The 12,234-nt window shown below is 45.9% G+C and overlaps 1 protein-coding gene across 13 annotated transcripts in view; it reads right to left on the bottom strand.

The window, feature by feature from the left end:
- Positions 1-12,234, bottom strand: part of GRIN2B (glutamate ionotropic receptor NMDA type subunit 2B) — a 295,203-nt gene that overhangs the window by 257,087 nt on the left and 25,882 nt on the right. For 7 of the 13 annotated variants that reach the window (XM_081209487.1, XM_081209473.1, XM_081209480.1 and 4 more), the window contains 3 exons: positions 10,055-10,169; positions 6,120-6,314; positions 700-1,196 (listed from right to left, as the gene is read on the bottom strand). The gene's annotated coding sequence lies outside the window, so the exon portion shown is untranslated. The other 6 variants (XM_081209486.1, XM_081209484.1, XM_081209485.1 and 3 more) reach the window with 6 other exon arrangements.

The raw sequence follows: 12,234 nt of genomic DNA, 5'->3' as shown, positions 1-12,234 counted from the left end.
TGCTCCTGCCCCTTCTCTTGAGGGCAAGCCCCCTGGCGGCCAGTGGCCAGCAGCCTGTCCCGGGAGAAGCCGCCTCGCTGCATCAGGCCTCCCCCCGCGCTCCGGGGCCTGCTGCCGCCGCTGCTGCCACCGCTGCCTGCCACGCTCCAGCCAGACTGAATGCACCATCTTGCCAGCCCACTACCATGTTGCACACTTCGATTGGCCGCCGGGGGAGGGCGAGGAGGCAGCTGCCCAGCGGCTCGCCAAGGCCAGGGGACTCGGGCATGCAGGGGGAGAGGCAAGTCCATCTTGATCCTGTCCTAGACACCTGCCTCCTGCCCCACCCCCCCACCCCCTTTGCAAGCGCCAAAGGAGCCGCGACACCGTCGTGACAGGCGGGAAGCAGCCGGGGGGGGGTGGCGGCGGCTTGCCTTCTTTTGCTCCATCTCATCTGAGGAGCCAAGCGAAGGAGAAATCAACATGTCTGCACTGCTCCCCATCTTAAAATTGTACCTGCTCTCCGAACAGCATGGCTGGCTCTTTTGTGAGCTTGAGCTACTGCTGCTGGGCGGGTGGTTCGTGCCATTCGTACAAATGAGCCCCTAAACATGAGTTGCTACTTTTCCATGGCAGATTTTCTCTTCCCCACCCCCGCCACCCCCTCTTCACCTTTCCTGCAAAGAAAGAGAGAGGCGAAGTCCTTTTTCCCCCTCCTACCTTGGTTTGTAGAAGCAGAACCTCTAGGCGGACAGATTAAGGGAGTGAGCATGTTGGGAGTATCCAGTATCCTCTTCTTGCTTGCATATCCACATAAGAAGAATGAGGTTTGGGGAGCAAATGGGGAGGGGGCGATGCAATATGTTTCTAATTGGAGGGGGAGAAAAATCTTTTTCTTGCAAGAAGGCTCGGCTTTGGCAATCTTTGTGTCTTGAAGCGGTGCAAATGTAAAACGAGGTTGAGAGAGGGAGGGAGAGAGAGATCGGCTTCGAAGATGAATCAGACCGTGTGGAGAGGAGGGTCATAAAATGCAGGATCCATGGAGATCATTAAAAAAAACACACCAAATCGTGATGGTTCTTCTAAGGATGCAGATAATACAATAGAATATATAAATATATATTCCTGTGAGCCCTAGTAGAAGGGGCTGGCTCTGGCTGTCGCGGATGTCGGTGCTGGTCCTCTGAGAAGCATGATTATTCCCCAGGCGTCCCCTCCTGAAAAGGAAAAAAGGGGGAGAGGGTCGGTATTGAGCTGGCTGCGAGAAAGACCGAATCGCTCCCGTAGCGAGGCACTAGCACGTTTCCAAGAATGGCAAGGAAAACGCATTTCCCCACATCAGCCCCCACTAAAGGAATGGCCAACAGCTGGCACGGCTCTATAAATATTTCAGAGATGCTCTAGCTGTGCCGTTGCTGGGACGGGCACCGAGGCGAACTGGAGAAACGGGCGAGCGAGAAACCACCGAGAGAAGGAACCCCGTAACGCGCGCACACACACACACGTACACACGAGCGCGTGCGCACGACAGCCAGCCCCCCACTCGCGAGGAACATTTCGCTGGCGAGCAAGTGCCGTTCCCAACCCCATCTGCATTGCTGCTGACATGTCGGCGGTCGCTTCCCCACCCCCACCCCTCCTCCTCAACCCACCGCCACCCCCAACCCCCGGGAATGAATGGATGAAGGAATGAATGAATGGGAGGCGGGCGGGCGGGGGTCTCCGGGCTGAGCAGCGAGGCTGCATTTGGCTGTTCTGGAAAGGTGGCGGGGAGATGCACACGCGCCGCTGGCGGGCACGCGGGGCTGCTGCCCATCGCCCATCACCTGCAACGTGTGTCCACGGGAGCAATGGCAGCAGCATCTCCGGCAGCCCCTTCCCCGCCGTCCATCGGTTACCTGTTAGCTAGGCGTTGTTGCATGCAGGGGAGGCGGATCGAGACCCGGGCTGCTTAGGGCACGGTCTTCCCAATCCCAGCTGAAAAAGCAACCAGCCCGCCAACGAGCCATCGTGTGCTAGAGGAGAAGAGCCCATTACGTACCGGCAAGAGCCTCTTCCCACGAGCAACAACTGGCAAGTCCACTGGGGAGCTGCCTGGGCTGGGGTGGGTGTGTGGTTTTCTTTTTCCTTCCCCCCACTCACTCCCTCTCTCTCTCTCTCTCTCTCCTCCTTTTGGGGAGGGGGGCAGAGGGCCAGCGCAGATGGACCACGCTCGGGTCCGCGCAGCTCACACGCGGGGTCTTCTCGGAACGGGCGAGCGATCGCTGCTCAGCGCAATCCGGAAGAGATGCCCGCGCGCATCGTCCTCCTCTGCAATCATAAATAACAGGAAAAATTAATCCCACGGAATTCCTCGGAGGTGTTGCTGGTGGTGAAAGGAAAGGAAGGTGAAAACCATGGCGAGAGAGAGAGAGAGAGAGGAGGAGGAGGTGGGTGGGAGGAACCAAGGAGCCACGTCTCACGTAAAGTGGACCCTCTGGGGCGCAAGGCAAAACGCTCCTGGGGACCCAAGGGGGGAGGTCGGGGCGGTGGGCCGGGGAGGGTCACTCTCCCAGGCGCCCGCCTACGAAGTCTCCAGCATTCACACGCATCCACGCAATGAATCTGGTTCTGTACAAGTGTGTGTGCGCGTGTGTGTGCGCGCGCCCGCGTTCAGCCTCGAAATGGAGGCGGAGGAGGCATTTCTTCTTCTGGGCCTGGCTTCCTCGCCTCGCTTGCTGAGCCACTGGCTGAGACAGCTGCCAACGTCACGTAGCCCGAGGGCAGAAGCGCCGGCTTCGCCCAGCCTCTCAGCGCCTCCTACTGGCGACAGCGGAGAATCGCGAGCGGCGCCCGCGAGCGGGATTGGGGGGCAATCGGTGACCCCGGCCAGGCTGGGCCTCCGCTCGCCATCCCGGAGAAAACGCCCCTTCTCGAGAGCTTCTCAGGATGTTGGCGAGGAAAGAGCCTCACTGAGGTTTTCCTTCTTGCCTTCCTTCCCCGCGGGGCTTGCTGCTGGTGGAGCTTCCCTAGCTCCGATCCCGAGATCGGTGAAGAAAGGCAGGCGGTGGGGAGGCCAGCAGGAGACCCACGCGGCTATTCTGCAATTAAGGCCGGCACATTCATGGCCACACTCAAATTTAAGTAGCCAAGTGGTGGGAAGAAAGCTGAAAAGAGGAGTCAGGCCCCTTCCCCACACGAGGTTCCGCTCTCCCCAAATGAAACAGAGCAGTAGCATTTAGGCAGTAGCATTTAGCTCTGGATCTGAGCATCCTCACACCTGTGGAAAACTTCTTCCCACACCTCTGGATTGTATTATTACCATTATTTATTAAGTTTGTATACCACCCTTCATCTGCAGGTCTCAAGGCGGTTCACGAAATAAAACAAGATGAAAACAAGAAATCGATGTAGACCATATTAGTTAAACAAAAGTAACTGCCATCCCTTCATAGTCTGTAGGGCTGCACACTCAAAATCACTGACTATATAGGAATTCCACCTTGATCCACAATACACACTCAAAAGGTGTAGAAAGTTCACCTACCTACAAGTTTCTAATCAGAATAACTGGGTGCCTGTGACTATGGGGTGGGTTCACACAGACCCCTGACATTTCCAGTACACACAAACACACACCTCAGTGCTACACACTGTTCTCAGTAGATTGAGACACACCGAGCTCTGTACAGGATTGAGCCCCCCAAGATCGCAAGTGCTTCCCCCACATATAGAAGATGTTTTGTGACCCCAGGTCTACACATGGGTATCATCCATATGCTTTCTTTCTTTCTTTCTTTCTTTCTTTCTTTCTTTCTTTCTTTCTTTCTTTCTTTCTTTCTTTCTTGTTTGTACCACCCCTCATCCAAAGATCAAAGGGCAGTTAACAACATAAAAATACAAAATGTTAACACAAAATACATAACAAAGCGAGAACAACCCAATAAACCCCACTCCCACAAACACATTTAAAAGGACGTAGAATGTTTAATCTGCCAAAGTTCTGGTGACAGAGAAACCTTTTCACTTGGTGCCTGTTCCACCATGTCACATGTTACACCAGTGCAATCACACGTGTCAGGCACTTCGCATTTGTGTGCGCATGAAGTCAGAGACCAAAAGCCATCAGTTATGAAGGAGGGGTGGGTGGCCAAATAGGTCAACTTCCAGTTGGAGAGGATCTTGAATGGTTCACTCAGTTTGCAAGTTAATAGAAAACTATTTAGCACCAGACCAGGACTCCACATGAGTTAGGCAAGGCAACAAAGCAGCACCTTCCTTGTCCTAGCAGACAAAAGCCTTTTTAAGAGGGCAAGGGGTTTAGGCTTGATTCTGGTTTTGCTCATTTCAGTTTTCAAGATCTCTGTTATGGTAATATTTTTTCTTCCAGAAACTAAGAAGGTGATGGGACATTTCCAAGGAATTCTGCTACAAGGAACAGACAGACACCAGGAATGGCAACTCAGCCCCACAACTGTGGGTGTCTGGGGCCGTGGGTGCCATGCAGGGTGCCCTGGCACTGAAATTTGTGGGTGCCCGGCCCCTTCATGGGGAATCTTTTTTCAATTTTTTAAAATTGATTTTCCAAAAATTTTAAAACAAACAAACAAACAAACAAACATAAATCTTATCTATACTTAATCCAATCTTCATAACATTATTAGGTAACTTCCTCTAATTCCCCTGGCTGAATTTCTGTGTATATCATTGTAACAGTTTTCCAAAACTAAATTTCTCATAAAATTAACTTAATCAGTTAACATCATTCTTTCTTTTCATTTTGACTTTAAACATTTTATTCTCTAACATCACGTATTTAAATCCTAAGCCTATCTAGTACATATTTGCAAGTATTCCCAGTTAAGTTATCTTAGCATATTTAACTAACTAGTCTTTAAATTTCATCCATTCCTTCTGGTACTCCTTCTCCTTCTGGTCGTGGACTCTTCCAGTCAGGTCGGCTAGCTCCGAAAAGTCCATCATCTTCATTTGCCATTCCTCCACTGTTGGGACTTCTTGTGTTTTCCAGTTCTTAGCTAACAAAATTCTAGCTGCAGTTGTGGCATACAAAAACAATCTTACATCTTTCTTGGGCAATTACAAGTTTATTATTCCAAGAAGAAAGGCCTCTGGTTTCTTAATAAATGTATATTTCAACATTTTTTTCAATTCTTTATAAATCTTCTCCCAGAAGTCTTTCAACTTGGGGCAGGTCTACCACATATGATAAAAGGTACCTTCTTTTTCTTTACATTTCCAGCATAGATCATCACTATTATGATATATCTTTGCTAATTTTACAGGAGTTAAGTACCATCTACAGTGGTACCTTGGGTTACATACAATTCAGGTTACATATGCTTCAGGTTACATACGCTTCAGGTTACAGACTCCGCTAACCCAGAAATAGTACCTCGGGTTAAGAACTTTGCTTCAGGATGAGAACAGAAACCGTGCAGCAGCGGTGCAGCAGCAGCGGGAGGCCCCATTAGCTAAAGTGGTGCTTCAGGTTAAGAACAGTTTCAGGTTACGAACGGACCTCCAGAACGAATGAAGTACGTAACCAGAGGTACCACTGTATACATCATTTTCATAATATTTTCCTTTAACACCGTACATGCAGTGAACTTGACCTCTTTCCTCCACAACCTTTCCCAATCTTCAAACATTATGTTATGACCCACATCTCTTGCCCAATCTATCATCACAGATTTAACTTGTTCGTCCTTTGTATGCCACTCCAACAATAAATTATACATTTTAGACAAGTTTTTAACTTTAGAGTCCAACAACTCCGTTTCCAGCTTAGTTTTTTCCTTCATGGGGAATTTTGTGGGTGCTCGGGCACCCAGAGCCCCAGGGAATTGGCACCTATGACAGATATTGACTCAGGATGTAGCCTAAAATGTGGAACATGCTTCAGGGGTAGTTCTTTGTGTTTTAAACAAATAATTAAATAACCTTCAGACACTATTTTCAAAAGCAGATTGTCAGCAGGGTCAATTGACACAGCAGACACTGTTGTCACTTGGTCATCACACATCCCTCTAGAAAGCATCTGTAACATGTGAAGAGGAGACCCCATCACTGTAAACAAGATGGAGACATTAAGCAGAAAGCTAGAACTAATCATAGCTCCCATTGTGTCCCACTTTACTTACAGACATGCAGCTCTCCTTCAAACATTATGCTGTTCACTGAAAGACGCATAAGTGGAATGGGCTGGCAAATCCATGACAAGAGGTATGAGACAGGCCCAAGGGGCAAAGCGGCGAGGAAGCACTCTTTAACAGGCTAGTGGTGGGGCTGCAACTCCTACTTTTAAAGCCTGGGCTTTTGCCATAACAAGGAAGAAGCTGCTGGGGTAGAAGAACTCTTAATTATAATGCGTTGGGGTGTGGGTTGTTGTTGTTTTTTGACTACATACTACATCCCTGCAGTACCATGGCAGAACAGGCTTACAATATATGTGTACAGCAGTTTAGGGCATTATTTTAAAACAAAGCTCTTTTGCACTGTGTGCAGTGACATGTCTTAATTTACACCTGCGATCACCACAATGGCATATTTATTAGGCAGCAAGGTCTGTAATTATTGACTGTCACCACTGCTCCACACCTGGAGCTCCTGTCTTCTGAGTGCCACACTGAACCACAGCTACGCTTTTGCTTTCTCAAGGAGGGTAAAGAATCATAGAATCATAGAGTTGAAAGAGACCACAAGGGCCATCGAGTCCAACCCCCTGCCAAGCAGGAAACACCATCAGAGCACTCCTGACATATGGTTGTCAAGCCTCTGCTTAAAGACCTCCAAAGAAGGAGACTCCACCACACTCCTTGGCAGCAAATTCCACTGTCGAACAGCTCTTACTGTCAGGAAGTTCTTCCTAATGTTTAGGTGGAATCGTCTTTCTTGTAGTTTGGATCCATTGCTCCGTGTCCGCTTCTCTGGAGCAGCAGAAAACAACCCTTCTCCCTCCTCTATGTGACATCCTTTTATATATTTGAACATGGCTATCATATCACCCCTTAACCTTCTCTTCTCCAGGCTAAACATGCCCAGCTCCCTTAGCCGTTCCTCATAAGGCATCGTTTCCAGGCCTTTGACCATTTTGGTTGCCCTCCTCTGGACACGTTCCAGTTTGTCAGTGTCCTTCTTGAACTGTGGTGCCCAGAACTGGACACAGTACTCCAGGTGAGGTCTGACCAGAGCAGAATACAGTGGCACTATTACTTCCCTTGATCTAGAAGCAATCTGGACTTCTTTTTTCCAACATTTCCATTGCCTATATATATATATTTATTGTATGGTTATTTATTTCTTTATTTTCATGTGTTCAAAAGTATGAGGTGCACATTGTGATCCTCATTGCATGCTGTTGGCCCTTCATAACTGTCTGATTACCTAACTTGAGTCAGTACATAAATATTTTGATTTTCATAACTGCTTTAAGTTTATTTATGAGTGTGTGTGTGTGAGAGAGAGAGAGAGAGCTATTATATAAAATAAATTGCAGAAAGACATTTTGATTGTTACCTTTCTAAAGGCAGGAACCATTATAGCTATGCAAGGGGTTTGAATTCATATCAGAAGGACCAATGTGTATGTAAGTATAATAGGAAAATGGTTAAAGGAAATTATGTGGGTTATGGCACTGGGGTGGTGGTGTTATTAAATAAATTAACAACTAACTGCTCCACTGCCACAATTATGAAAGTAGACCACTGAGTTAGTGCTATTAGCATGAGTAAGGCTTGCGGGCTTTGACCACAGGAAAATTTAGGATGAAAAGGAAAATGAGATTAAGAGGATATATATAATAATAAATGGCATAGAAAGACCAGTAGGCTGCAAGAAAATTTTTGTGGTGAAATTTAAAGGAAAATAGATATAACAAAACCTCAGTCGTGCAACCTATAATTTATGCATGAAATTAACTGACAAAAAAAAGAATGATTAGAAAAATACTAAGATTTTTCAAACAGGGTTGAGAAAGTATAAATGAGACTCATACAGAACAGGGTAGGCAGAATAAAGGTAGTTTGGAGAATACTGCTGCTATTTTAAAGCTTGATCACTTTGATGATTGTTGGGCATTTTTCTATAGTATGATTATAATGCACAGTGGTTGTGGTTGTTTTTTAATGCTGGTGCATATTCATCTGACAATTAGCCACTTTCAGGGATACTTCAAACTTGCTGAATTAGACAAACGATTAGCTCACTCTTCAGTTACAATTAATTAGCTTTTGCCCTCTGTGGGAATAGTGTTAGAAAAGTGCAACCCACACAACTTTCCAGACACTTGCCAGGAATGGCATTGTGGGCTTGACTTTTTGTTTACTAAAGAACAACTGGAAGGATTTGGATCCGAACCATGGTTTGGAAGAAGACTCTGCTTCAGCTGTTGTACTCCCTGTCTAGCTTAGGGTTGCCATATGTCCATAATTTGTCAGACATAGCCGGAATCATGCAGTTGGAAGCAGTGTCTGGGCAGAAATTGCTGAAATGTCTGGGGAAATCCGGATGTATGGCAACTGAAGTTGGAAGTCTCAATTTTCTAGGCGAATCCCCTTTAAAATAGCTCCAAAACTCCTTTTTTGAAGAGAAAAGAAAAAAGCTTAACAACTTTGCCAAAAAAAACCTCAACAACACTTGTGTCTGGATTTTCACTTTTTGAAAGACGGCAACCCTAATCTAGATTCTCACCACACTGCTGTTTACTAAACAAAAACCCAGCACACAAGGAGAAAAATATCATCTATTTGGGCCATCACTCCTGAACTGCTAGGAGAATCACCAGACTGCAGAAACAACTACTCCACCTGAAATCTATGGCCTTTTAAACTGTGGGGGGTGTTGTTTTTGTTTGTTATAATGCTATATATTTTTGTGGTTTTTATATTGTTAAACCCCCCTGTGATCTTCAGATGAAGGGTGGTATATAATTTTAATAAATAAATTAAATGGCATTTGCAAAAATGGTGAGTTCAAAGTTCCAGCTCTCTGTCCCCCACCCCATACATTTAAAGCACACTTTTCCCAAATAATTCTGGGAACTGTAGTTTGTTAAGGGTACTGTGGTTTGAAGCACTGTGAGGGGTAAACTACAATTCCCAGGATTCTTTGCAGGAAGCCATGGGCTTTTAATGTATGGTATGTATGAAGGCTGAGTTTCTGCTTTAGGTGCAGTAGGCTAATGAGGGAGGGCTTGGGGATTTTGGCCATGTACCCACCACTCCTCGTTACTTCCAGTACACTCCCACCACTTGCTTGTTTCTATCCTGTTGCTCCGTAAGAAATATTGCATTTTACGTGCTCTCCCCCCACCCAACTGACCTCAATCTGAATTGAGAAAGAGAACAACTTGGCTGTGTTTTAAGCTGGTAATGGGCCTAGCCAGGATTTTTGTGAGAAGGGCAGGACTTGGGGGGGGGGGCAGAACTGACATGATTGGTCAGTTAGTTAAGTATTCCTATTGTTTTTCTTATTCGGAGGGGGGGCTGCCCCTCCGCCCCCACCTTGGCTACACATGTGTGCACACAACCTGAGCTATGAAGAGATTCTGGATGAATGGCGGAGAGCAGAGATAAGGGGAGATAAGGGGAAAATGAAACAGGTTGTGAGGAGGGTTGAACATTATGAAGGAGGGAGCAGGGAACCACAGAGTTGGAGGGACCTTGTAGGTCATCTAGACTTCCTTCTTGAAGCAGGAAATCTAGAGCTGCAGTAACTGGTTACAGATCTCTCACTGAAAACAGATCACTGCACATATTCTTGTTCCTGAGAAGTTAAGATCTTTCCAAAGCTTTCTGTATTCATCTGCTGTCTTTGCCATTGGGCCTCAGGCAACTTATCATAGAAAAACAGTTTGGTACCTCCTGCCCTTGTTGAAATTACAGAGCAGCCACCGCCCCCAAGTGAAAATATTAGATGAAAAACAGTCCAGTAAGCCATCTTTCTAAAATGTTAAACTTATGCATTGGTGCCATTATAGACAGGATGATGTAAGTAAAGGCCAGAATTTAATTTGCTCGGTATAAGAAAATGATAGGTTCCAAATTATCCCAATAAATAATACACCCTTTTTGCTCACCGTGAAGTATTCCTCTCTAACTCAGACGTCATAGAGGCAATGAATTCCATTGTCATAAAGGAACACCATCTTGTACCCTGCATATCAGATCACTGAGTCCCACTCTGTTATCTACCTATCAAACAAAGTACGACAATGGCACAATTCTTGTAAATCTGAAACATATGAGTATTCCACAGTCAGAGAAACAGAGAGATCAAGCCTGCTAAAGTGAGTAGTAATTTCAGGAGGCCTATATGCATATGGGGTTTCAGAGGACAGAGCACTTTCAGTGCTTCCTAATAGTTAAGCTTGCAATCCAAACTTCAGCTGGTGAATTGTGGGGTTTGATGGGGCAGTGGGGCCGCTGTCACCACATTCATGCCTGTGGTGGAAAGTGAGGGAGCAGGGAAATTGGCACAACAACTAGGGGTATTCATGGGCTGCTGCCATCAGAGATTCCACTGGTGGCACTTTTGTGAGTAGAGCAGGGAGCTCCATACTGGTAGAGTGATGCTGGTGTCACTTCACAGGCAGAGGTCAGCAGAGACCTGCAGTGCTGGGTGGAACGACACCTAGGTCCACCCAAATGACCTATTCGCCCCACCATCCCAGTGTACAGGTGGGCTGGATTGTAGTGTAAAGAGTGGGCATTAACAAGAACATCTAAATACAAATGACCCAACATTGTTGTGAAAATCATTAAATTCCCATCTAATTTTGTTTGCTGTTGAATGGGATCTAGTGCATCCTATATAATCCCACAAAGACTCACCAAGCTACAACAAAGCACAGAAGATCTAATTGTCATGCAGTGAAAGCGGCATCCTAAGCATAGCAAGTGTAGTTCATCCATCATGTTTACCCTGGCAGCTGCAGTCCTATTAAGCTACTACTAAATGTTAGGTGTGCCATTTGCACCAGTATGACCTATGAAAACTGGAATGTCTTCAGTATTTTGTTTTCTATCCCAGCTTTGGGTCCAGCAGGATCCTCACAGCAGCTTATATAGATTAAAGAAAAAATGCACTACAAGAACACTGTAACAGCTTCTACTGCCTCTAGCACACATGCCAATTGATGCAGGAGTGTTTCTAGGTACTTAAAGGACTCAGGGCACAGGGCTATGATGCACATTTGCACCTCCTGATTTTGAGGGATACACACCTCAAGGAAAAATAAATGGCCGGGTCTCATCAGCACTGTGCTTTGCAATGTACCCAGAACCCTGTAGGCAAAGTAATAAAGTGGGGAGGGGCCTGCTGCAAAAGTCCAGGGACCCAAGTCCTTGATTCGGTGATAGCAGTGCCCACCTTTTCCCCAAGACTGCAGGACTTTTTATGGCCCAAGAGCAGGGCAGGAGGAGCAAGATACAGCACTTGGGCCTCCTAGGAACTGCTGAGTGTCAGCAGTTGGATCTTCTGTTGCCTAGCTAGGCACCCTTCACTCTCTTTCCTCTTTAATACAGTTATAGCCAGGGTCCCAAAGTCTCTTAGTGAATATTAAGTAATAAATGGTAGGTAAAAGTAAAGGGGACCCCTGACCGTTAAGTCCAGTTGCGGACAACTCTGGGGTTGCGGTGCTCATCTCGCTTTACTGGCCGAGGGAGCCGGCATTTGTCCGTAGACAGCTTCCAGGTCATTTGGCCAGCATGGCTAAGCCGCTTCTGGCGAACCAGAGCAGTGCACAGAAACACCATTTACCTTCTCGCCAGAGTGGTACCTATTTATCTACTTGCACTTTGTTGTTTTTTTTAAAATAATTTTTATTGCATTTTTTCCAGATACAGTATAGAACAACCAAAGAGAGAAAAGAAAAGAAAAAAAAAAGTATAGAAAAAGAAAGAAAGAAAAAGAAAACCAACCATTTCAACAACTTGTTTCAACTTTCCAACGGACTTCCCCACATCTCCCGCACAGAGCAATCTTGACAATAAATTTATCAGCAAATTATAACCTTGTTTCATGTGTTACTTTGTACTTTCAATTGCAATTTAAGTTTAAATCCCTTATTATCCGTTTACTCTATAAGCAAACATATTATCCTTTTTGACCATTTAAACATTGATTCTTTCATTAATATTATCTAATTTCATATATATTCCACTCTCTTTGCTGGGGCTAACATTCAAATTCATGCGAAATCCTATAGTTCATATAACTTATAAAATTTTTGCAGATAGTCCTTAAATTTTTTCCAGT

This window comes from Podarcis bocagei, assembly GCF_964188305.1.
Source record: "Podarcis bocagei genome assembly, chromosome: 10".
Lineage (NCBI taxonomy): Eukaryota > Metazoa > Chordata > Lepidosauria > Squamata > Lacertidae > Podarcis > Podarcis bocagei.
The sequence above is the reverse complement of the archived record's forward strand: the minus strand, read 5'-3'. Positions and strand labels throughout refer to the sequence as shown.